The sequence below is a fragment of the Odocoileus virginianus genome, chromosome 31 (assembly GCF_023699985.2).
Source record: "Odocoileus virginianus isolate 20LAN1187 ecotype Illinois chromosome 31, Ovbor_1.2, whole genome shotgun sequence".
In the NCBI taxonomy this organism is placed as follows: domain Eukaryota; kingdom Metazoa; phylum Chordata; class Mammalia; order Artiodactyla; family Cervidae; genus Odocoileus; species Odocoileus virginianus.
In genome coordinates this window covers 12,952,971-12,980,473 of record NC_069704.1, presented here as the reverse complement: position 1 = coordinate 12,980,473, position 27,503 = coordinate 12,952,971, and the positions used below count along the sequence as shown (strand labels likewise).

The 27,503-nt window shown below is 41.9% G+C and overlaps 1 protein-coding gene and 1 long non-coding RNA gene across 2 annotated transcripts in view; one reads left to right on the top strand and one right to left on the bottom strand.

Annotated features, from left to right (window-relative positions):
* On the bottom strand, positions 1–26,883 carry LOC110132141 (uncharacterized). Its single transcript, XR_011484940.1, has 3 exons — positions 26,806–26,883; positions 9,653–9,762; positions 1–2,287 (listed from the first exon to the last, which is right to left on the bottom strand). It is a non-coding gene; the product is annotated as an uncharacterized lncRNA (long non-coding RNA).
* Positions 9,705–27,503, top strand: part of PALM2AKAP2 (PALM2 and AKAP2 fusion) — a 538,506-nt gene continuing 520,707 nt past the window's right edge. The window contains exon 1 of the mRNA XM_070459308.1: positions 9,705–9,920. The gene's annotated coding sequence lies outside the window, so the exon portion shown is untranslated. The remainder of the gene's footprint in view (positions 9,921–27,503) is intronic.

The following is a 27,503-nucleotide window of genomic DNA, read 5'->3' as shown; positions in this document are numbered from 1 at the left end:
TCTTTCTTGTTACTCAAATATGTAACATATTAATATATCAACTATCAGGAACTGAACTAGGAGACTTAGGGAGACAGAGGAGTCAACTTCTGTTTAAGAAAGGATTTTATAACACTCAGTCACACCCAGAGATAAACAATTATCCCTTGTACCAGAACTTCATAATTTACAAAGCACTTCTGCCCACATATGACCTTGTTTTACCTTCATAGCAGAGCTCAGTGGTAGGAACTATTATCTTCATTATCAAGAACCTGAGCTTTAACAAGAATCTTGGCCAAGGTAACTTAGCTGCTAAATGAGAAAGGTATGAATGGCTTCCTGGTTTTCTGATTTCAAATCCTTATTTGCCCTTTCCGTGACCCGATACTACCCCCACTTGTCCCCTCTCCACTCGTGGTAGGCGTGCCTTCTCGTTCTGAGTGTATTCCCTTTCCCTCTGAAGCCTTTTTACCCAGAATGTGAATAACATTTCACATAGTGTCATTGCTGTTTTTATTCTCTGTGATTTAAAAGCAGACAGAGATATGCCAAACACGTTTCTGCTTTCATGCTTCCAAGTTTTGCATGAGGAGACAGCATCTTCTGTAGGGGGGCCGCATGAATGCTGGTTGGAAAATAGGCAGGTCCAAGTGCCAGTCATTCAGGGCTCCATCAGATGCAGCATATAGTATTTTTTATATATGTATTTATTTATTTGCCTGTGCAGGCTCTTAGTTGTGGCATGTGAGGTCTAGTTCCCTGACCAGGGATCAAACCCCAGCCCCCTGTATTGAGAGCTCAGAGTCTTAGCCACTGGACCACCAGGGAAGTCCCTTGGTTCATCATTTCTGAGTCACCACATGTCACTGCCTCCACCTTGGGAGGTGGTTCTAGTTTGCTCTTCATGTGTGTATATACTGTGTATTATCTTAGGGAGAGCAGAATGCTACCTTCTGGACTCATGTCTCATTTTATCTTTAGACTCTTGTGGGAATACCATCAATCAGAACAAGAAAGATTGCCTCTGCATTTTGCTGGCCCTTTCTAAGTTGACAGGTAGAAGATTGATCTTTATAAAAGAGCACACAGAACTCTAATACTGTAGATTGTGAATGGATGATAAGATTTTCTGGGCAGTCTGATTGAACTCATTTGACATCATTCCCATTTTTCATGGCAGCTCCTAATGATCTTCCTTCCTTGGGGCTCCCTAGAGAGGAGAGGAGAATTAACCATGTACACTCTCCTTAGGTTCAGCAAGACAGTTTCCATTTATCTCAAATTTCACAGAGCACTATGGAATGTATGACTACTAGGTCCCTCCAAGACTCCACTGAGGGTCATGATTCCCTGCAGAGCCAAAAGGGCATGTAAGACCAGCTCTGTGCCAGTGAAGCCCAGTTCTCCCTCAGAACCGGTTCCTATCACCCCAGGGGGCTAACCGAAGGTGTAACATATGTGCATCACTTGTCAGGCTGGAGCCCAGAGAGCCCCTCCAGGTTTCCCCCACTTCTTCCTTCTCTGCTCCTCTGCCTTCTACCCAGCCTCCCATTCCACCTCCAAGGTCCTTGTTCCAACCAGCTGCTACCATGTTTGGCCAAGCCCAGGATGCTCTGTGCCGGTGTGGTCTGAGGTCACTGCATCTCAGGAAGATTAACAGTGGATCTTTGATCTCCTCAGAACAAGGCACCTACCACACTGATCCACTTCTCTCTTGCTAATACCCATTACCCTGAAAGCCTTAATTTTGATGCACGATTATGTTTTGTTTTTTTATTTTTTAAACTTTCTTCCCATAAGGGGAAGGAATAAAGCAGGTGAGCAGAACAGAATACCATGTGTGTTCACTTTGCTTTCTGAGGAAAGGAAAAATCTCAGAGAGCAGCCATGTTTGTGTTTGCATTGTTCTCTGCCTTCTCCCTAGTCTCCCATTTTCATGGTAAGAAAAATAAGCCCTGCACTTTGAGAAGATGAAACAAGTTCAAGAGCTTCTTAGCCAATATTCCCTTGATAACAACTTAATGGTTTCTGTTAGACTTTTTCCAGGTTATATAAACCAACCACCTAGAATGCTGACTTGGGGTAAGCAGAATAAACCAAAGGAAAAGCCAGTTAGAATGTATCAGTGAGGCATTTGTTCTTAGAAAAATCACAATTGGTCTTTGTAATGCAGAGAAAGTCCACAGCACCATCACCTGGGCAAGGGTTCCAAGCTTTAGCATGACTTTAGTTCTAATAGACTGCAATGATCTGAAGTCATCCTCTGTATTTCCGGCCTGGTTCCAGCTTTTTCTGTTGGTTGTGCCTATAGAAAATGAAAAAAAAATGCAACTGATTCATAATGTAAAGATTACTTTGTTCTTAGAGATTTTTGGATCTGATTTTAAAATCCCAGAAGCTAGTGCTGCCTTTTGAAACAGCACATTGCTTGACACAAGGTTTAAGTTCACTTTGGTAGCCAAGAAAGAACCTAACACATCAGTTCTTTCTGAAATGTCCTCAAAGCCTTCCTAAGAATAGAGAAATGCTCTTCCAAACCTCCCTCCCCCAAATCATTGCATTTTCTTTCAGTTTACCACTTTATACAGTGATCAAATTATATAGTGACCATTTTTGTATACCAGTCCATAGGACTGGAAAAGGTCAGTTTTCATTCCAATCTCAAAGAAAGGCAATGCCAAAGAATGCTCGAACCACACAATTGCACTCATCTCACACACTAGTAAAGTAATGCTCAAAATTCTCCAAGCCAGCCTTCAGCAATACATAAACCGTGAACTTCCAGATGTTCAAGCTGGTTTTAGAAAAGGCAGAGGAACCAGAGATCAAATTGCCAACATCTGCTGGATCATCGAAAAAGCAAGAGAGTTCCAGAAAAACATCTACTTCTGCTTTATTGACTATGCCAAAGTCTTCAACTGTGTGGATCACAATAAACTGTGGAAAATTCTGAAAGAGATGGGAATATCAGACCACCTGACCTGTCTCTTGAGAACTTGTATGCAGGTCAGGAAGCAACAGTTAGAACTGGACATGGAACAACAGACTGGTTCCAAATAGGGAAAGGAGTATGCCAAGGCTGTATATTGTCACCCTGCTCATTTAACTTATATGCAGAGTATATCATGAGAAACGCTGGGCTGGAAGAAGCACAAGCTGGAATCAAGATTGCTGGGAGAAATATCAACAACTTCAGATATGCAGATGACACTACCCTTATGGCAGAAAGTGAAGAAGAACTAAAGAGCCTCTTGATGAAAGTGAAAGAGGAGAGTGAAAAAGTTGGCTTAAAGCTCAACATTCAGAAAACTAAGATCATGGCATCCGGTCCCATCACTTCATGTCAAATAGATGGGGAAACAGTGGAAACAATGGCAGACTTTATTTGGGGGGCTCCAAAATCACTGCAGATGGTGACTGCAGCCATGAAATTAAAAGACACATACTCCCTGGAAGAAAAGTTATGACCAACCTAGACAGCATATTAAAAAGCAGAGACATTACTTTACCAACAAACGTCCATCTAGTCAAGGCTATGGTTTTTCCAGTAGTCATGTATGGATGTGAGAATTGGATTATAAAGAAAGCTGAGCACTGAAGAATTGATGCTTTTTGAACTGTGGTGTTGGAGAAGACTCTTGAGAGTCCCTTGGACAGCAAGCCGATCCAACCAGTCCATCCTAAAGGAGATCAGTCTGGGTGTTCATTGGAAGGACTGATGTTGAAGCTGAAACCAGTACTTTAGCCACCTGATGCGAAGAGCTGACTCATTTGAAAAGACCCTGATGCTGGGAAAGATTGAGGGCAGGAGGAGAAGGGGACAACAGAGGATGAGATGGTTGGATGGCATCACCGACTCGATGGACACGAGTTTGGGTAAGCTCCGGGAGTTAGTGTTGGACAGGGAGGCCTGGCGGGTTGTGGTCCATGGGATCGCATAGAGTCGGACAGGACTGAGTGATTGAACTGAACTGATGACAGTGTTAATGGAAGGGACTGCTACAACAGGTAGGACATGGACCAGTTTCAACTTATCTTGCTTTTAAAAAACAGGCTGTTGATGAGTGAAACCTGGTTATTTTACAGAAACATCACCATGCATGTGCAACATGGAAACCTGTGAGTCCAGGGTGAGACTGGAACCAAGGATCTTCAGTCTACGGAATTCAAGGGGTAGAAGTGTTGCCACCAGAGCTCGTTATGAAGTGAGAAGCCCTTCAGTAAAGCAAATCTAGCTTCCAACTGCAAAAGTAACTTATCATCTATCTACTGATTCAAGACTAACCCATCAGCTTCCATTTCACTCTTCAGTTTCACCCTGAACCCTGGATCTGGGAGGCAGATTTGAGCCCTGACTCCTGTGGGCTTGAGGGTTAACCTGGCAATAAAGTTCTTTCTTTTCTCAAAAGCCAGTGCCAGAGTACTGGCTTCCCTGCACTGTGGGCAGTGAGCTTTCACCAGGTAACATTAATCTCTGGCATGCAATACGTTTCTATTAATAATGGTACCACTAAGCCTAGTACATACCAGGTGTTCAATAGATATTTGCTAAATAAATCTTATGTAATATCCCTGCTTAAAAACTCCCAAAGCCTTCCTATAAAATTTCAGCTTCCTCCTGACTCAAGTATTTAATTAAGAATTATTCTGTGTAGCTTGGAGCTGAGGGATTCAAAGACTATCTTTGTGTCTATGACCCAGGTTTTCTTTATTAGCCCTAAAAACTTAGAGTATCTGCTAAGATTAGGAAGGCTTCACCACTTCATGTCCTCATTAGCTTTTCCTTGGACTGTTATTATAGTTTCTTATCTGTTCTCCTTGCCTCCTGACTCTCCCTCATTTTAATCATTCGTGATCACCCTTTCCTGAGCTCAGGACCAGCCACATAATTTGAAGGTTCCAGTGCAAAATGAAAATGCAGGTCCCCAGGGACTTCCCTGGTGGTCCAGTGGTGAAGACTTCACCTTCTAACGCATGGGGTGTGGGTTTGATCCCTGGTTGGGGAGCTAAAAATTCACATACCTCATAGCAAAAAAAAACTGAAATGTAACACAAGTAATATTGTAACAAATCCAATAATGGCTTAAAAAATTGTCCACACCTAAAAAAAGAAAAAAAAGGAAGAAAGAAAAATGCAGGGCCCCTCTGTGATTGGGGTCCACGATGCCAGCAGAGTTTGTGCACTTGTGAAGCCAATCTTGCCTGAATTCAGTCTTCTAAGGCACAGTATCAGTCACAATAAGTCCTTTTTCAAAAACTTTCAGGGGCTTCACATTGTCTAGAGTTGTGATTATAGAGACTTAAATAAATTCTGATCCCAGTCAGCTTTCCCCACTTTCTTTCCTAGAATTCCTCTTTATATGCCCTGTGTGTGTGCTTGTGTGCATGGTTAGTCGCTTCAGTCATTTGTGACCCTATGGACTGTAGCCCACCAGGCTCCTCTGTTCACGGGATTCTCCAGGCGAGAATACTGGAGTGGGTTGCCATGCCCTCCTCCAGAGGATCTTCCCAATCCAGGGACTGAAACGGCATCTTCTGCATTGCAGGTGGATTCTTAACCCACTGAGCAACCTGGCGAACCCTTATTTGCTTATACTTTTCCCAAATAGAACGACTTAACTCTTGTCCAGAGGTATCCTCTCCTATCTCCATGCCTTATTTGTTGTATCGATCCCATTGCTTAGTGGGCTTTTCCTCCTGCTTCCATCATCACAAATCCCATGTGAAGTCTTCTTGGATCCTTTCATTTAAGAGCTCTTTCCTCCCTCTGATTTTCCAATATCATTTTAGCAGAGTCCTCTTTTGTCCTTTCACTCTTTAATGAACTCCCAAGACTGAGCTCAGTGCTGTGGAAGGCAGAAAGATGAGCATTATCTGAACAAGAAAGATAATCTTGGCGGAAGGTTAAAGGCAGAGGTTTAAAGTAGAGAAAATAGGCAGTGCAAAGGCCCTACGGTAGCATGAGCTTGGAGGAAGAGAAAAAAAAGACCATAGTGGGCAGAGCAAAATGGGCATAGAGAGAAATATGAGATGAATGAGAGGAGGCGAGCCAGGAAAAGGAACATTAGCTTTTATTCTAAATGTGAAGGGATGCCTTTGGGGGATGGGAAGGTTGGGTTTAAATACAGGAGGAATGACTTGAATTCTTTACTTTGTGGATACTGCCCTGTGAGGTGGCAAAGCTGGAGACAATGTGATATGAGGTGGCAATAGTCCAGGTGAGAAGTTTTTTCTTTTTTTTTAAAGGCTATATAGTGCTTTTTTTGCAGTGTCATTGCTGTGAACGACACGTTTTAATGCATAACATCTTCATTATCTTTTGGTCCCAAATACTCTGACATCCATTAGGGATTATTCTTTGACCCACAGGTAATTTAGAAGTGTGTTTTAACAATTACCGATTAAGTTTTTAAATTGTGCTATGACCAGGTAATATACTTTGTATGACATTGACACTTTGAAATATGACTTGTTTTACAAACTTTGAGAGTTTCCCCCACTGTTCCATCTGTGCTTGAAGTACATACTGTTTTCAGATACTGTCCTGTGTGTCCATCAGATCAAGCTTATAACTACTTTCATCCTAACCTTCCACAGCCATCTGATTTTTATCTGTTTGTGTACCAATTCCTAAAAGAGATGTTAAAAATCTCCAACTTTGGTTTGTGACTTGATTTCCCCTTGTAATTGTGTCAGTTTCTGCTAGACAGACCTGGTGCACAGATTTCCACCTTCCAGGTGATTTGAACCCCTTTTCATCATGTGATATTCCTTCTCTTTAGCAGTGCCCTTTATCTTAAAATTGACTTCATCTTCTAATACAGCCAACACCAGCTTCCTTTTGGTTACCATCTGTTTCTTAACTGGAATTTAGTCAAAAGAATTTTATTAACAGGTTTAAAAAAATAATATACATACCATAAAATTCATCTGGCTGGCTGTGAGCTGGGACTTAACTCTGCCTCTGTGTATCCTCCATTCACCAGGCTGAGTTGGAGGTTTTTCTCTCCCACCTCCTTCTAGATTGACACTGTCCATCCCACTCCATATTTCTTCCTCCTAGTTAGACTGTTTGTATCTTCTGTGGTTATTTTAGGATTTTAAATGTGCATGCTTATCTTAAATTCTAATCTTTACTCATCTTGCAAATAAACTTAGAATAATTCAATTCCAGGCAACCTGAGGATGGCCCCGCTTTCTCCCAGTTACCCGAGACCAACAATTCCACCTTCGGTTCTGGCTTCAGGTGCTGGTTTTTGTCCTTTTCAAGTGAGTTTGGGGCTGACACAGCAGTCCCAAAGGCCATTCCCTTCCTGCTCCTGTGAACTCGGGAGATAACGAGGGGGTCAGTGAAGCCCGCCCCTCCCTACCTGGCGCCCACCGCCTCCTTACCGCTCCCTCGTCCCCTACCCTGCAACTTTCAGGGAGCGTTCCGGCCTCAAGAGAGGAGGCTGGAGTCTAGGTGTGGATCAACCCTTCCCCAGATCTGAAGGCTCTTCTGCCCACGCGGCCTGAGCCCTGGACAAGTCGGTGAGCGGAGTGTGACAGCGTCCGCTCTCCACCCAGAGCCAGAGCCTGCCTTGGGTCGAGCATCGGGGCCCTCAGGCCAGGCCGGTCTCCAGAACCAGGGTGCAGGATACGGCCCTTCTCCAGGCACCCCTCGGCCTTGGCCGCCGCCTTCTTGCGCAGGTTCTGCCGCCATCCGTCCTGCAGCAGCATCTTCCCCACCACGTGGGCCGCGGGCCCTGCGCTTCTCCCAGGTGCACCCGCGCTGCCCCCGCGCTTCTGGTACTTCAGGGCCTCCGGCTGCAGGTGCTGGCTGTCAAGGGTCTTCATGCCCTTGGCCTTGGACAGCAGGTTCGTCCCTGCATCTTGGCCTGAAGCTCCTGGCCCTGGGCCGCATCCCCGTCCGGCAGCTGTTCCAGCCCATCAGCCCCTTCACCTTCTGCCTCCTCTCCTTCCTGCGCTGCGCCTTGCAGGCCTGCTCCTCTTATTGACTCCTCTCTACCTTAGTGAAGAGCCGCCCAGCTGGCCCGGCACCTCAGGGGGCCCCTTGGAGACCTTGGCGGCTTTCTCCTTCATCCCCGGCTCCCTCCGGATCCTCTACTTCCGGTCCCGCTCCTTCCTCAGCTACCTCCAGCATCTTTTCTCCGAAGAGGTGGGAAACAGCTTCCTGGCGTTGCCGTGGCTGCGTGCCTCCCCTATGTTCTCCTGCAGGCGCTGTCGCAGGACGTCCACGGCAAATGAAGAGTCGGCCCTGGGGCCAGGCCATCCGCAGGGGCCACAACGGAGCTGAAGGCCGCCGCCTCCTTTTTCACTGCCACTGACTTCCTGCCCTGAGGCTTCTCCACAGGGACCCGCTCCTGGAATTTCTAAAGTGCTTTCTTCCCCTTCTGTTTTGGGGGCCCAGCAGGTTCTGAAACTTGAGTTTTGCCCGCCGAGTTGTGCGTCTGGGACTCGGGACTGGGCAGGGAGCAGATCTTCTTGTCCAGGCTCTGCAGCTAGGCTTCCTTGGCGAACCAAGTAAGCCCTGGCTGGAGGCTCGGGGTCCTACTGGGGGAAGGAGGGCCGGGGTGCAGCGTCCTGGGCCGGTACTAGCAGTCTGCAACACACGCAGGGCCCCCCAAACCCCCAGTCTGTGCTACCTTCATCTACCCAGCTGCACTTGCCAGAAACCCCCCACGTGAGAACTGATGGTGGCTTGAATTAGGGTGGAAGTGGCTTGATCACCTGGATGACTGTTGGTGCTGTTCTTGAGGATGGAAGAGATTAGGAGAGGTGTAAGTTTGGAGGGATGTTGCAGAGAAATTCTGTCAAGTGGAACAAGAAGGTCTGGATGGACAATAAAGGATTAATCTTTCCCCCAAAGAGGTTTGGCCTTTGCCCTTGGCTCCTGGGAGGTAACCTCTAAGACCTCGGAAAATCTTGCCTTGATTTGTTTAACCTGGGGACCTTTGGCCAAGCCAGATAGCCTAAGATAGCAGTGTGGTTTATAGGACGGGTCCTTGGGTCATGTAGTATGTATCTGACCTCTTGAGACTAAGGTTGACGGCATGACCAGTCAGCCATGGCTATGTGACTGAGCCCCAGTAAAAACTCTAGATACCAAGGCTTGGGTGAGCTTATCTGGTTGGTACTGGCTCGTGTGTATCGTCACACATTGCAGCTGTGAGAAATCAAGTGTGCATAACTCCACAGGGAGAAGACAACTGGAGGTCCCGTGCTTTGGGCTCTCCTGGACCCTTCTTCGTGTCCCTTTTCCCTTAGCTGCTTTTAATCTCTGTCCCTGTTCTGTCCTAAACCATAACTGTGAGTATAGCCACTTTTGGTGAGCTTTCTGAGTCCTTCCAGCGAATTGTCAAACCATAGAATGATCACGGGGACCCTCTAACTTGAGATTGGTGACAGAGGTAAAGATGGTCTTGTAGACCCCTGAATATTTCAGTGAGGGTATGTATGAACTTAACAAAGAGAAGCACGGGATGACTCAGGTCTTAACTCCATTCATCAACTGTGTCCAGCTCCATCGCAGTCCCTGCAGGTGGCCCAGCCCAAGAGCCTGGCTCTTTATTCACTGCGGATGTTCTGCTGACAACACCTGCATGAGAAGATAGAGGAGGCATGCAGCCAGGGCAATGCCAAGCTGAGGAGTGAAAAGAGGAGAAAGTACCTTGTTGTCTCTTGACCAGCGTCTTAGAGGATTTCTCTTTTCCTTTTTGCCAGGGTCTCATTAAGAAGAATCTACTGTCTTCTAGTCAGAGAGCTGCCTACGAGTGTAACCTGGAGAGACAGCAAAGAAAGGCAGTGCCTTTAGCCATTGTGCATGATGAAATCGGTGGGAAGAAATAACACCCTCGATATGTCAGCCACAAATATGGTTTCTGTCTAATTGAATCCATTTGTCACTTCATTAAAAAAGAAGCTGATGCAATTGAAAAGTAAGTTCAATTAATCCGTCTTCTCACAATAACAGTTTGTGTGTATGTGTATTGATGTGAATCTCATCATAAAGAAAATATAAACCCTGGCTTCAGGCACATGAAGGTTCATTTCCTATGGCAATCTCCTTGCATACTGCTGATAGATACAGCATGTGGAATTACTTATAACTAAAGCCTCTGACTGAAAATGTGGAGGTAGCACTCGATTTATCATCCTCTGAGATTTAAAAGCTCTTTAGAACACAAGCCAATACCAATTTCTGTTTTAACAAATCAGTAAGTATCTCTTCATGGACTAAATGACTTTCCCATTGGGCACCTCTCAAAACCCTTATGCCGCCCCCCACCCCCACCTCCCAGTGGCTAAAGAGGTTGCCATGTATGTGCTGGATATAGGCAGCTTGGAAGAGTGTGTCTTACTTTACAGACTCTAGCATGGTTAGCAAGACTAATTGTTCAAAACTGTGAAAAACAGACACTCTTTCCTTGATAGCTCAGCTTAGATCAGTATTGCATTAGTTATCTATTGTTGTATAGCAAGTTACCCCAAATTTAATGGCTTAAAATGATGCACATTTATTAATACAATTTCTGTGGTCAAGGATTGGGCATAGTTTAGCTGATTCCTTTGTTTCAGGGTTTCTTACAAGACTGAAATAAACTTGCTAGCTGAGGCTGTGGTCTCATTTGAGAGCTCAGTGGTGAAGGATCTATTTCTAAGCTCCTTCAGGTTATTGGCAGAATTCAGTTCCCAGAGGACTGTTTGACTAAAGGTTACAGATCCTTTCCAGCTCTTAGCTGGAAGATTTCTCTAATTCTTTGTTCTGTGGACCTCTCCAGCATGGCCACTTTTTTCATCAAAGTATGCAAGTGGAGAAAGCAATATGGAAAATCTAGCAAGACCGAGATTTTTAACATAATCATGCAGGTGAATCCCATCACTTATGCTGTATTCTGTTGGCCTTCCCACTCTCAAGGGGAGGGGATTACACAGGGTATGAATACTAGGAGATGGAGAACATTAGGTACTATCTTAGAGTCAGCCCACCACCAGGACAGGATCCTTGGTTGAAGAAGTAATATCCTTTTATAAAGAATATAATATAATATATATATTATATATTATATAGAATTATATATAATATATACTATTATATATTATATAGAATATAACAGTAATATCCTTTTATAAAGAATGTGCTGTATGTTTCTGAGTTTCAAAAATATTTGTGGATAGGCTCAGCAGGCAGATTATATCCTTGAAGAAATGATGATGCTTTGGTGGCAAATATGTCTTTAGTCCAGCTGATTTTCTCATTTTTCTCATGTTATTTTCCATTTTCTCCAAAGAATCTATTTTCTTCCTTCTTTTATTATAACCGAAAAAAATGTCTGGTCAAGTTAGAAGCTGGGAAGAGCTCAGAGTCCTTGAGGTTGGGGTGGATAGCCTAGAACGTAACAGGGAGGGCAGTAATGTGTCTGCTCAGGGAAGCTTTCTGACTTTTAGCTTTTCTCAGTTTTACTATTTCTCTTTTATATTTGTGAGGCCCTGAATCAGACACCACACAGCTCCAGAGTTGTTTCCTAGCAGTGTCTTCATGACAGAGCATTTCTACAGAATTCCATGCTTGACCCTCCAGAGTTTTAAAACCTACTGAGTTAGTTTCTACCAGTGTTCTTTGTTGTTTTTTAGTCACTAAGTCATTTCTGACTCTTATGAGACCCCCGTGACCTGAAACCCACCAGGTTCCTTTATCCATGGGATGTCCCAGGTAAGAAGACTGGAGTGGCTTGTCATTTCCTTCTCCAGGGGATCTTCCCAACCCAGGGATCGAACCCGTGTATTCTGCATCTGCAGGCAGATTCTTTTTTTTTTTTATTTATCTTTATTAGTTGGAGGCTAATTACGGCAGGCAGATTCTTTACCACTGAGCCACCAGGGAAGCCCAGTGTTCCTTACTAAAATTTACAGATGAGATTCTGAGTGAGACTAATATAAAGCACCCATGTGTGCCCCCGTCCCCCGCCCCCCGCAGTGGACAATAATCTTAGGGATTAGGAAATTGTTTGTTGTTGCTGCTGTTGTTTTCGGTCACCAGAAAGTACGAAATGTTTATCTAATCGTTCATTCACACATTGACCTTTACTCATTCAGGAACAGTCATTGGCAGTTGCGATTGACAATGCCAGCAAAGTCACTGCCTTTATTAATCATCGCTCTTCTTTCCCTTCCTGACTTTCTTCTTAACATCCACAAATGTATTTGCCTGCTGCTTTAGCCTCTTGTAGAGGTAGAAAGTATGTGCTCAGTTGCTCAGCTGTGTCTGACTCTGTGACCCCATGGACTGTTAGTCCACCAGGCTTCTCTGTCCGTGGGATTTCTCAGGCGAGAATACTGGAGTGGGTTGCCATTTCCTTCTCTTCACATCCACAAATGTGTTTGCATGCTGCTTTAGCCTCTCCTAGAGGTAGAAAGTGTTTTATCTCTAATGCTTGTTTGGGTCCCAGAAGACTCAGAGCTACTATTTCCTAGGTCTGAACCCAAAGAGTCAAGAACAGTTCTTAGGCCCAAATCAGCAGCTCCTTTTTTCATGTTCTTCTGCAGACCCAGGTGTGATCCAGAGCCTACTTTGCCTTGAGTCAGACCTAAGAGGATGCAAGCTTCCTTTTACCTGCTTGAGGGTGATGGACAGAAAAGGGGAGGAGATGGGGGAATGCCAGGATTCTGAAGTCTAGAGAAGATTACTAGAGTCTTTCAGAAGATGAATCAGCAAATCTCTGAACCTGTGGTGAGGCTGAAACTATGGTCATTTTCAAACAACTTAGGTTATGTCAGAATCACCTGTGGAAAAATTTTTAATATGAATTCTATTTGCAGATATTTTAGTCCAAGGAGGGCAAAACACAGCCCAGGAATCTGCATTTGCACTTAGCATTCTTCACATTTTAGATGCTGATGGTCTAAAAAGCACTGTTTAGAAATGGTGAGACTTTAGAGAAATAGGTAGACCACATGTAAACCATAAGAGGAAAAATTCAGGGAATGAATTTACTATTTGTTTTTCCCTTCATTGATTTCAGATATATAATCACACAGTAGCAGATACTTGTTTTCAACCAGAGGCGGAATGGTTGCAGTGCTTATTAGATGAGGGAAAACTGAAAGCTGTAATTAAACCAACTGGCTACTTAATTCGTTCATTCATCTACTCCATCGAAGGAGCATTCATTCATTTCCTTTCTCTTCTGTGATTCAGGAACATAGTCACCTAGGCTTTATGAATGAAAGTCAGCAGCCTTTCACAGCCAGACAAATAAAGCCATCCTGGAACAACTAGACAATGTCTCCTCTATATTTATGCCTCTAAATCACACTGTGAGTAGCCACCGCTTTTCTCTCTTGGGAAAAACAAACTGAAGTTTGGAATTACATAGACTAGAGTGGGAAGTCTATGATCTACCAAGGAAAAAAGAGCAAGATATGTGAATATGATGTCCATCTAATGTGCATATATATGTGATATTTTTATGATGTAAAATTTTAATGATTTTTATTGAATACTGTGATATAATATTTTTATGAGAAAAAAAGGTGAAGATAGACTCTACCCTGTTAATATTGGGTATGTTTCCCCCCTTTGGGGAATTGGAGATGAGATTAGTATGGGAAATTATTAACTTAATTTTTTATACCTTTGTAGTAGAATACTACAAGTAGTTATAGAATACTATGAGTAGAATACTATAACAGTGGACCATACCATTTTTTTGGTATAAAACCTAAAGAATATTGTAGTATGTAATAAATGCAAGGAAATTCCAGCTCTCAGGTCTCAAGTCTTGGGTATTTTAAAATTAAAGGAAGAAGCTAGATATGGAGGTAGATGGACTGCAATTGGTCTCCCATCAAATGTCTTTGTCAGTGTCTTTTAGATTAGATTTGCTAATGATTTGAGTTGACAGACCATCTACTTTCTTCTTTTCTCAATGTATGTATGCTACAGGGGGTTTCACTATGATCAAGAGGTCAAATGGGGATCACCATATGGACAAAGCACCCCCCAGATTAGTAGGAAGACGGCAGGATTTCTAACAAGACGTCAAATGTGTCCTGCTTTTGGAATTAAGATTTTTGTTTGTTACTTAAAGTAACTGACTGCTTATCCCTTAAGAGTAGCCAGCAAAGTCCTGGGGCTTGCCCAGGTTTTGAGGCAGAGGTAGGGGAGCCATTCATTCATGCACTAAATAAAATTTTAAAGGTGAGTAGAGGGTAAAAAAAAAAAAGTGTTGCATATTGATTCCATCTGCTAGTAGCTCTTGGTCAACAGCTGGTTATTTTAGCTATTATAATTGAAAATCAGTAGAATTCAATTTATAATTTAAGAAATCACTAAAAATGCAAATATAATGTGATTACATTTCTATGGGGTACCTACAGGAGTCAAATTCATAGAGACAGAAAATAGGATGCTGGCTGCCAAGTACTGGGGGAGGAGATGGGGCAGTTCATGTTTAATGAGTACAGAGTTTCAGTTGGGGAGGATAAAAAAGTTCTGGAGATGGATGGTTGCACAACAGTGTGAATGTACCTAATGGTCACAAAACTGTACGCTTGAGAATGGTTAATGTGGTAAATTTTATGTATGTTTTACCACAGTTTAAAAAAGAGTTCAGTTCAGTTCAGTTGCTCAGTTGTGTTTGATTCTTTGTGACCCCATGGACTGCAGCACACCAGGCCTTCCTGTCCATCACCAAATCCCGGAGTTTACTCAAACTCATGTCCATTGAGTTGGTGATGCCATCCAACCATCTCATCCTCTGTTGTCCCCTTCTCCTCCCACCTTCAATCTTTCCCAGCATCAGAGTCTTTTCAAATGAGTCAGCTCTTCACATCAGGTGGCCAAAGTATTGGAGTTTCAGCTTCAACATCAGTCCTTCCAATGAACACCCAGGACTGATCTCCTTTAGGATGGACTGGTTGGATCTCCTTGCAGTCCAAGGGACTCTCAAGAGTCTTCTCCAACACCACAGTTCAAAAGCATCAATTCTCTGGCTCTCAGCTTTCTTTATAATCCAATTCTCACATCTACACATGACTACTGGAAAAACAATAGCCTTGATTAGATGGACCTTTGTTAACAAAGTAATATCTCTGTTTTTTAACATGCTGTCTAGGTTGGTCATAACTTTCCTTCCAAGGAAAAGCGTCTTTTAATTTCATGACTGCAGTCACCATCTGCAGTGATTTTGGAGCCCTCCAAAATAAAGTCTGCCACTGTTTCCCCATTTATTTCCAATGAAGTGATGGGGCCAAATGCCGTGATCTTAGTTTTCTGAATGTTGAGCTTTAAGCCAGGTTTTTCACTCTCCTCTTTCACTTTCATCAAGAGGCTCTTTAGTTCTTCTTTGCTTTCTGCCATAAGGGTGGTATTGTCTGCATATCTGAGGTTATTGATACTTCTCCTGGCAGTTTTGATTCCAGCTTGTGCTTCCTCCAACCCAGCATTTCTCATGATGTATTCTGCATATAAGTTAAATAAGCAGGGTGACAATATACAGCCTTGACATACTCCTTTTCCTATTTGGAACCAGTCTGTTGTTCCATGTCCAGTTCTAACTGTTGCTTCCTGACCTGCATACAGGTTTCTCAGGAGGCAGGTCAGGTGGTCTGGGATTCCCATCTCTTTCAGAATTTTCCACCGTTTATTGTGATCCACACACTCAAAGGCTTTGGCATAGTCAATAAAGCAGAAATAGAAATTACCCAAAAGAGCTTGATGGAAAATGCAGGATGCTTCCAGAAATGTCTTCAAAGTACAGCATTCTTGGATCTCATTACCTTTGCAGCATGGGCCTGATTATTACAGTTCAAGGGGAAACTGTTGGGGTGACCAGCTGTCCCACTGTGCCTGGAACTGAGGGACGCTCCAGATGCCAGACTTTCCATTGCTGGATGGGGAATCCCATGGAACCCAGAGGAAATTGGTCATTTTAAGGGTAGCCAGCAAAGGCACACCTCGGCGAACAAAGACAGGACGGTAAGATTGTTAGCCGTGGAGAACAAGGAAGGGCAGTGAGTGGTGAGGCAGAGTCTCAATGTGGGGAGGTAAGTCCAGTCAAGACTTCCTGCACCTACAATGGTGGAGATGCGTTTTATTTTTAAATTTCATTTGATGGCTAACAAACACATGAAAAGATGCTCAACATCACTCATTATCAGAGAAATGCAAATCAAAACCACAATGAGGTACCATTATACGCCAGTCAGGATGGCTGCTATCCAAAAGTCTACAAGCAATAAATGCTGGAGAGGGTGTGGAGAAAAGGGAACCCTCTTACACTGTTGGTGGGAATGCAAATTAGTACAGCCACTATGGAAAACAGTGTGGAGATTTCTTAAAAAGCTGGAAATAGAACTGCCATATGACCCAGCAATCCCACTTCTGGGCATACACACTGAGGAAACCAGATCTGAAAGAGACACGTGCACCCCAATGTTCATCGCAGCACTGTTTATAATAGCCAGGACATGGAAGCAACCTAGATGCCCATCAGCAGACGAATGGATGAGGAAGCTGTGGTACATATACACCATGGAATATTACTCAGCCATTAAAAAGAATTCATTTGAATCAGTTCTAATGAGATGGATGAAACTGGAGCCCATTATACAGAGCAAAGTAAGCCAGAAAGATAAAGACCATTACAGTATACTAACACATATATATGGACTTTAGAAAGATGGCAACGATAACCCTATATGCAAAACAGAAAAAGAGACTCAGATGTATAGAACAGACTTGTGGCCTCTGTGGGAGAAGGCGAGGGTGGGATGTTTCAAGAGAACAGCATCAAAACATGTATGTTATCTAGGGTGAAACAGATCACCAGCCCAGGTTGGATGCATGAGACAAGTGCTCGGGCCTGGTGCACTGGGAAGACCCAGAGGGATCGGGTGGAGAGGGAGGTGGGAGGGGGGACTGGGATGGGGAATACATGTAAATCCATGGCTAATTCATTTCAATGTATGACAAAAACTACTGTAATGATGTAAAGTAATTAGCCTCCAACTAATAAAAATAAATGGAAAAAAAATAAATTTCATTTGAAATCTGAATTTTCTTGACTTCTTATGAATTTACCTGTGTGATTATCAGTGAGCAATTCAGATAAGGAAATGGTGCAGTCCTAGGCTTGAAGGTACTGGCAAAGGATACACTGTGGGACTTAATGCAGAGACTGCCTGTTTTGTCTGTGTCCAAGTTAGCCCCCCAGGTCTTCCGGAAAATAAACAGATAACTGAAATTGCTTCCTTTTGATGACCCATTTGGCTGCCCAAGGTCAAAAATCCCCAGAAAACCTTCTGGCTGGCTGCCAGCTGATCAGCATTTTACCCAAAGCATGAAATCAAAAGTAGCTCAGTTTTTTGTTTGTTTGTTTTTGTGTTTATTTTTGTCTCCTCTCATTCTCTCTCATATTTAAGTAATTTATTTTGTGTTATTTTGTTGTTAGAGGAAATTAATTTATTATTGTTTTCCCTCATGCATAATTAAATGGTATACTAATAACTTTACTGTGTGTCCTTCAAATTATTCTTTGACTCTTATTCTGAAGGCTCCACTGTGATAACACCCACCACAGAAATGTGTAGATTAAAGCGCACCTGGATCTTGTCTGGACCGGGACCCCTTGGGTCCTCGGCTCATCTTCTCTTGGTTCCTGTGATAAGGCTGGTGTGGAGTGTGGAGACTGGGCTCTCTGGCTCTCACACACTAAACTTATTCCTAGTCTCACCCGTTTCTGCTTCTGGTTGAACAGAATGAGTTGAATTTACCCTGGTGGCAACAATGGCGGCATCTGAGTTTCAATTCTATGACCTAACTGTTAAGTGATTTCTGTCAGTGGCAGTTGATAAGAATCAGTAATCTGATGTCCATGACCCTTCTTTGGTTGTGTGCCTGAGGGTTCTGATTGTTCCTGGCACTTGAGTGCAAAGTTGAAAAGCTTTTGCTGTTTTTCTTTCTACTGATAACGTTCTCTCTTGTTTATGTGTTCTGATTTGTGTCAACTTGGCTTCCTCTGAGCCTCATGCTCAGAGCCTTTTTTCTTCTTTCAAAATTCTGATAATTTTTCATGTACATTTATTATGGTCCTAATCAGGCCAATATCTGCTAAGTTAAAATTCCTGCACCAAAAATTAAAAGGAAGCTAAAGCTCAAAGAGTCGGACACGACTGAGTGACTGAACTGAACTGAACTGAAAGCCCTAGTATTCAACCATCTATTTTGGTTATTCTTAACAGTTGAATAATGCCCAAATTACTTTGTTCAGGATTTATAAAGTAAGGCTGAAGAGAGGAGATTATCGCTATTGCTTTTTTTAAAAAAAGGAAAAGATAAAAGTATGGACACTAGAAAAAAGAGAAAGACTTTTGGTAAATCCAGAGAGAAAAATCAGAAAATTACACAAAATTTTCAACACTATGTTTCCCAAGAGGAACAAATGGTGATTAATTACGTTTTTATTCTTCAAGTGATCAATATACTTAATAAGCATTAGTACCTGTTCCAGGCAACAGAGACATGACAACCAAGTGCAACTCACGACTCTGAACTGGGTTTTTTCCTATGAGAAAGTGCGAAAGTGTTAGTTGCTCAGTTTTGTCCAACTCTTGGTGACCCCATGGCTTATAGCCCACCGGGCTTCTCTGCCCATGGAATTCTCCAGGCAAGAATATAGGAGTGGGTTGCCATTCCCTTCTCCAGGGGATCTTCCTGACCCAGGGATTGAACCTGGGTCTCCTGCACTGCAGGCAAATTCCTTATCATTTGAACCATCAGGGAAACCCATTTTATGCACGTGTGTTAGTCTCTCAGTCATATGTTTAACAGATGAAATAATCATAAGCTCACAAAATAGTTGGAAATACTGCCAAGGCCTCTCATTTCCTGAACTATTTGAGAGTGATTTGCCAACCTTATGTCCTGTCACTCTGTCTCATGTGTACAATATTTCCTACAAGGCCATTCTTCCATAAAACCACAATACAACTATCAAAATTGGGAAACTAACTTAGATGCATTATTACTATTACTATATGTTATTGTATTACTATACAATCCTCAGACCACATTCAAGCTTTCTAATAATATCCTGTATAGGAAAGAGCTTTCCTGGTGGCTCAAATGGTAAAGAATCTGCCTGTAATGCAGGAGGCCTGGGTTCCATCCCTGGGTTGGGAAAATCCCCTGGAGAAGGGAATGGCAACCCACTCCTGTTTTCTTGCCTGGAGAATTCCATGGGCAGAGGAGCCTGGTGGGCTACAATCCATGGGGTCACCAAGAGTTGGACAAAACTGAACGACTAACATGTTCACACTTTCTCATAGGAAAAAAACCCAGTTTAGAGTCGTGAGTTGCACTTGGTTGTCATCTCTCTTTTGCCTGGAACAGTTCCTCACACTTGTCTTGATTTTCATGACCTTGACACCTTTGAAGATTACTGGTCAGTTATTTTGCAGAGTGTCCCTCAATCTGATTGGCCTGGTGGTTCCTCATGACTAACACAGGTTATGCGTCTTGGGCTGGAATAACACAGAAGTGATACTTATTCTTCTCACAGTGTCCCATCAGGTGGAGAAGGGTGTCATTTGGTCCCATTACTGGTGATGTTTATTTTGATCACTTGCTTAAGGTGGTGTCTTTCAGGTTTTTCCTCTATAAAGTTCCCTTATCAATAGCCCATTTGTCATTCAGCTAAGTTTCTTTCTCTCTCTTTTCCCCCTTCTTTCCTTTCCACTATTATTGACTCATAGATTTCTATTTTATTCAATGGGTTATAATCTGTTTCTATCATCATTTCTGTTGCCCTCAACTTGGCTCCTGAAACCAGATCAGTTCAAATTGGTATCTATCCTTTCAATATGTTCCATCGTTCTTTGAGTACTTCATAAATTGTTTCAGGCTTATCTTGTACTTTTCAAGTCCCAGTTCTAGAAAAAGACATTTCTCCAAGAAGCACTGGTTCCTTTTAGTGGAGAATGATGTCTAGAAAACCAGACCTGGGGACTAGATGACCTGATTTTTATTAAGGTATCACTACTCCCAGGCCCTCTCTTTGTGGGTGGGAATAGGGAATATATGTGTGTATGTATTACATATACTGCCAGGCTCCTCTGTCCATGGAATTTTCCAGGCAAGAATACTGGAGTGGGTTGCCATTTCCTTCTCTAGGGGATCTTCCCAACCCGAGGATCAAACCCAGGTCTCCTGCATTGCAGGTGGATTCTTTACTGACTGAGCCACGAGGGAAGCCCTACATATGCACACATTTGTATCTTTATTTATCTCACTATATATCTATATATAAATTGAGAACTGTGAGTTAACACCAAACTTCTTATTTCAGTCCAACACCATAGATTTAATTGTTTTTCTTTTGACATTTATTACTTCATTTTCTGACATTGAGAAACCATACTCATATTACCCACATATATCTCTTTATTTGTTCAATCTTCCATAAGTGACCAGCCATCATCTTCACTTTTAACCTGCCTAGTATTCAACCCTGATGTTTGTGTATGTGTGTGTGTGTGTGTGTGTTAGTTGCTCAGTCGTGTCTGACTCTTTGCGACCCTCTGGACTGTAGCCCACCAGGCTCCTCTGTCCAAGGAATTCTCCAGGCAAGAATACTGGAGTGGGTAGCCATTTCCTTCTCCAGGGGATCTTCCTGACCCAGGGATCGAACCCTGGTATCCTGCACTGCAGGCAGATTCTTTACTACCTGAGCCACCAGGGGAGCTCAATCTAATATGATATTATTTGACAATGTCTCATATATTAAAAACAACTAAGGTGTGCCTAGTTCTGATGTACTGTAACTTTAAAATATTTTACTATATATATAGTTACCTATACCTCATTCTATTCCAATAGCCATCTGCTAGAGACTCAAGCATTAGTATTTTTGCCAATAATGGGTATGTCTTCAGATTAAGATTTTCTTGAAATATAGTTGAGGTACATTATTGTGTTAGTGTCAAGTATACATAAAAGTAATTCAGCTTTATGTATGTATATACACACATGTAATTTTTTAGATTATTTTCCATTATAGGTTATTATAAGAAGTTGAATATTGGTCCCTATGTTATATGGTAAATCCCCGTTGCTTCTCTAGTTTATACACAGTGGTGTGTATATGTTAATCCCATACTCCTATTTATCCCTGCCTCTTTCCCCTTTGGTAATAAGTTTGTTTTTCTATGTCTGTGAGTCTCTTTCTGTCTTGCAAATAGATTCATTGATATTACTTTTTAGAGTCCAAATATAAGCGCTTTCATATGACTTTTGTCTTTCTCTGACTTGCTTCCCTTGGAATGATATTCCCTAGGTCCATCCATGTTGCTGCAAATGGAAAGATTTTATTCTTTTTTATGGCTGAGTAATATTTCATTATATGTACATACCACATATTCTTTATTGGTTGAGATTTTGATATGGTATAAAAATAAAATAAAAAAAGATAATGACTTATTAGAGGCACTTCAATAGCTGAAACAAAATGGTTGTTAAAATTAAAGCCAAAACTAAAGAAAATGCTCCCAGTATCTGATCTGCCAACAAGTAACTATTTCTGTATGGGCTCCAGAATTCTGGCAAGGCAGAATGGGCTACGAATGTGTTCAAATCAAAACTATCCAAATTTTCAAAGGTGCTTACTCTTTACACTAACTCTGATATTAGCAACACAAACCACACCTGAAAACTTCTCCTGTGCTCCCATCATGTGGAATGCTTACAGGAAGATGCCTTAGACTTACTTGTTTCCCCATCTAACCCTCTCCACTTCCTTGTACTAGGATTCATCCACTCATGAGATCAAGCATTTTTCTTGGGTTTCTTGGTGTCCTCACCTCGCTCCTCCTCAAGTTTGCTGGTTCTGACCTCAGATTGTCCCCAAGTCTGTGTCCTCCCCTTACCCCTCTTAAACTTGGCAGTCTGTACTTGCTTTGGTGCTTGACCTGACTCCTGCAGTGCAGATGGGGGCACAGGCCTCTTTCATTTTCACAAGGAAATCAAAAGGTACATGGCACAGAAGCAAGATATATTCTAGAACATATTTGCTTTGTAGTACAGCAAGTTCAAGTCCAGAAGTATTCTGAAAAGCATTGATTGTTAGCAATTTGGATGGGAGAATTCTATGATTTGCACAGTGCCATAGTTGATCTGATCCATCTGTTCCTTTATGTTGAACTTTAATAGTCATTCAAAAATTGATATTATTTGAAAGCCTACCCTGTACCCAAATATTTTCCCCAAGGCTAGTCACAGTGTCTGAAATCTGAGCATCAGAGATTCATTTGATGAAGAAAGGAACTTCTAAAATATTTTGGGTCCTTAAGTGCCCTTTGTGGAAATAGGAATCTCCGTGGGAGGATTGTGAGGCTGGGAGAGGTTCAGAGGTCCTTGAGATTGATTTCACTTTTCAGATCCAGCTTTTCTCCTGCTCACTAGTTTTGTTTGGACTTACACAGTTTCTAATGTTTTGGTGTTAAGAGTGCTGTGGAAATGATGCTTATGAATATGGAAAATGAAAAGGGAGGAGGTGATGTGTTGTTGGAGACAAACACACTTAGTTCATCTTTGTAAGTTGCTTAAGATGCTGGCGCAGAGGGCTGTAGCTCAAGTTAAAGAGAATGCCCAGGGGAAAAGTCATCTGTAATGTTAACTAGAACCATGAGTTAAGCCTAGGGGACTGGAGAATGTGGATGTAGTTCAGAGAGGCCTCAAGGACAGCTTGGGAGGCAGAAATGCCACCCTAGGCAGAGGGTCTCACAGTTGGGACATATGGGCTTCTGGCTACCATCTTGTATGTCACACCTACATACAGTCAAGAGAATGGGCTTTGAACCAGTCATCTGGGTGGAACAGGGTGGGTGGAAGCTTCAAGAACTGCTGCCACCTCTGAGTTTTATAAGAAGTGTCCTTACTCCCTTCCTGTCACTCATTTGCTTAGAGGTGTGTTAAATGGCTTATTCTGACTTGTCCTGAAACCCATACCTCCCCCAAGAAAACTTGCGTATGCCCTGACTTCTCCTCCTTTATAACAACCATCATCTTTTAAAGAGGCCCAGAGGCTTCCCTTCACTTCCCATTCATTCCTAGGTAGCTGTGTAGCCAGCTGTGTGACTCTGCAGGAAAGCTATGAAACATCCACATTTGTGGTCTGTGAACATTCAAATCCATCACAGCTGATCCCTTGAAACAGAGATTATAAAGGGCAAATATGGCCTCTGATCCATGGGATTATTTAAAAGTTTTTAGTAGTCACTAACCATTTTCTTTGGGGAGATTTTATGCAAAAGTAAAGGTGTTTTCTTGTTTTCTTTTAGAAAACTCAGAAGGTATAGACACACCAGACCTATATTTCTCCATGGTGGTAGTTGGCTGGGGTTGAGTTGAGAGTATGACTTCCAGATGGTGTATGGTCCCTATGGTTGGTCATAGTCCCTATGATTTTCTATTGTCCCTCTACTGGGCCCTCTTTGCTCATTTAAAATACATGCCTGGCAATATCACTGATGAACATACATGCAAAAATCTTAACAAAATTCTAACAAACAGAAGCCAACAACATATTAAAAAGATCATACATCATGACCAAGTGGGCTTTTATCCCAGGGATGCAAGGATTCTTCAACATTCACAAATCAATCAATGTGATATACCACATTAAAAAACTGAAAGATAAAAGCCATATGATTATCTCAATAGATACAGAGAAAGCCTTTGACAAAATTCAACATCCATTTATGATAAAAACCCTCCAGAAATCAGGAATAGAAGGAATATACCTCAACATAATAAAAGCCATAGATGATAAACCCACAGCAAACATTATCCTCAATGGTGAAAAACTGTAAGCATTTCCCCTAAAGTCAGGAACAAGACAAGGGTGTCCACTCTCACCACTACTATTCAACATAGTTTTGGAAGTATTAGCCACAGCAATCAGAGAAGAAAAAGAAATAAAAGAAATCCAGATTGGAAAAGAAGAAGTAACACTCTTGCTGTTTGCAGATGACATGATCCTCTACACAGAAAACCCTAAAGACTCCACCAGAAAATTACTAGAGCTAATCAATGGATATAGTAAAATTGCAGGATATAAAATTAACACAGAGAAATCCCTTGCATTCCTATACACTAACAATGAGAAAACCAAGAGAAATTGAAGAAATAATTCCATTCACCATTGCAATGAAAAGAGTAAAATACTTAGGAATAAATCTACCTAAAGGAACAAAAGACCTACATATAGTAAACTATAAAACACTGATGAAAGAAATCAAAGACGACACAAATAGATGGAGAAATATACCATGTTCATGGATTGGAAGAATCAATATAGTGAAAATGAATATACTACCCAAAGCAATCTATAGATTCAATGCAATCCTTATCAAGCTACCAATGGTATTTTTCAGAGAACTAGAACAAATAATTTCACAATTTGTATGGAAATAAAAAAAAACCTTGAATAGCCAAAGCAATCTTGAAAAAATAAAGTGGAACTGGAGGAATCAACCTACCCGACTTCAGACTATACTACAAAGCTACAGTCATCAAGACAGTATTGTAATGGCACAAAGACAGAAATATAGATCAATGGAACAAAATAGAAAGCCCAGAGATAAATCCATGCACCTATGGATACCTTATCTTTGATAAAGGAGGCAAGAATATACAATGGAGAAAAGACAATCTCTTTAACAAGTGGTGCTGGGAAAACTGGTCAACCACTTGTAAAAGAATGAAACTAGAACACTTTTTAACACCATACACAAAAATAAACTCAAAATGGATTAAAGATCTAAATGTAAGACCAGAAATTATAAAACTCCTAGAGGAAAACATAGGCAAAACACTCTCTGACATAAATCACAGCAGGATCCTCTTTGACCCACCTCCCAGACTAATGGAAATAGAAGCAAAAATAAACAAATGGGACCTAATTAAACTTAAAATCTTTTGCACAACGAAGGAATCTATAAGCAAGGTGAAAAGACAGCCGCCTTCTTCTCTTTGGGAGAAAATAATAGCAAATGAAGCAACTGACAAAGAATTAATCTCAAAAATATACAAGCAACTCCTGCAGCTCAACTCCAGAAAAATAAATGACCCAATAAAAAAATGGGCCAAAGAACTAAACAGACATTTCTCCAAAGAAGACATACAGATGGCTAACAAACACATGAAAAGATGCTCAACATCACTCATTATCAGAGAAATGCAAATCAAAACCACAATGAGGTACCATCTCATGCCAATCAGAATGGCTGTTATCAAAAAGTCTACAAACAGTAAATGCTGGAGAGGGTGTGGAGAAAAGGGAACCCTCTTACACTGTTGGTGGGAATGCAAACTAGTACAGCTACTATGGAGAACAGTGTGAAAATTCCTTAAAAAACTGGAAATAGAACTGCCGTATGACCCAGCAATCCCACTCCTGGGCATACACACTGAGGAAACCAAAATTGAAAGAGATACTTGTACTCCAATGTTCATTGCAGCACTGTTTACATTAACCAGGACTTGGAAGCAACCTAGCTGTCCACTGGCAGATGAATGGATAAGAAAGCTGTGGTACATATACACAATGGAATATTATTCAGCCATTAAAAGGAATGCACTTGAATCAATTCTAATGAGGTGGATGAAACTGGAGCCTGTTATACAGAGTGAAGTAAGTCAGAAAGAAAAACACCAATACAGTATACTAATGCATATATATGGAATTTAGAAAGATGGTAATGATGACCCTATAAGCAAGACAGCAAAAGAGACACAGATGTAAAAACAGTCATTTGGACTCTATGGAAGAAGTTGAGAGTGGGATGATTTGAGAGAATAGCATTGAAACATGTATATTATCATATGTGAAATAGATCACCAGTCCAGGTTTGATGCATGAGACAGGGTGCTCAGGGCTGGTGCACTGGGATGACCCAGAGGGATGGGATGGGGAGGGAGGTGGGAGGGGGTTCAGGATGGGGAACACATGTACACCCGGGGCTGATTCATGTCAATGTATGGCAAAAACCACTACAATATCATAAAGTAATTAGTCTCCAATTAAAATAAATTAATTAATTAAACAAAAGAGGAAACAGTTTTAAATTTTTAAAAAATAATAATAAAATAAATAAATAAATAAAATACATGCCTGGTGTTTGTGTGCTGAGTTACAAAACTCACCTAGAACTATCCTGAGCTTGCATCTTTGAAAGAATTGCACAGAGGTTAGAAAAGGAGTGGGGAAGACTGTACAAACAAAATTACCCCATTTCACAATGTTTAACTGACGCACACCATGCAGGCCACAAATCTTAGCCTAACCCAGAGTTGGCCCTTCTCAGTGACTCAAGTTCACTGCCCAGGTAGGCATTTGTATCATACTCACTGAACCGACATTGGAGATAGACATGGAAATATTCTCTTTCACTCATTTGGAAAGAGGCCATGGTGTACTTCTGTTTTTCCTAAACAATCTGAGACTTCCAGGACCAAGAACAGTAGGTCTGGGGAGCAAGAAGATAGACTGATCTCATCCCATTTTCCTTAGCTTCTGTTCCCCAAATCTGTGCCCCCAGGAACAGCTCACACATCCAGCATGGCTGGGAGAGACACAGCCAGAAGAGGGAGGAGATGTCACAGCACCATCTCTTTCCTGAGGTTTCGATCTCAACCCAGGAATACCCCTGCTGTTTTCATTGCACAGTAAGTTTGTAGGGATGCCAGGGGCGGGGTAGGGCAGTGGTTATGGAAGAACACGGATTCTGGAAATCTGAGAAAGTAAAACAAGACTATTAACTTACCTTTTTAAAAAAAATAGGCGGTGTTCATGTTTGGCGTTGCAGTATGAAATCTGATGAGTGTAGCTGCCTTGAGTGGAATGGAAGTAAATTTGTTGGATTTTGAGGAATCAGGAAATGATGATGAAAGAGGTATTTACATAAGGCATTCATGTGATATGAGGATGACACCAGCCAAGAGAGGGGTCAAGGAGTGTCCTTCAGTGTAACTGACAAAGGTGATGGGATGGAAAGGTTGGTGTGGTTCACCTGATTCAAAGGAGGATATTTATTTATTTTTTTTCCATTTATTTTTATTAGTTGGAGGCTAATTACTTTACATCATTACAGTAGTTTTTGTCATACATTGAAATGAATTAGCCATGGATTTACATGTATTCCCCATCCCGGTCCCCCCTCCCACCTCCCTCTCCACCCGATCCCTCTGGGTCTTCCCAGTGCACCAGGCCCGAGCACTTGTCTCATGCATCCAACCTGGGCTGGTGATCTGTTTCACCCTAGATAATATACATGTTTCAATGCTGTTCTCTTGAAACATCCCACCCTCGCCTTCTCCCAGAGTCCACAAGTCTGTTTTATACATCTGAGTCTCTTTTTCTGTTTTGCATATAGGGTTATCGTTACCATCTTTCTAAAGTCCATATATATGTGTTAGTATACTGTAATGATCTTTATCTTTCTGGCTTACTTCACTCTGTATA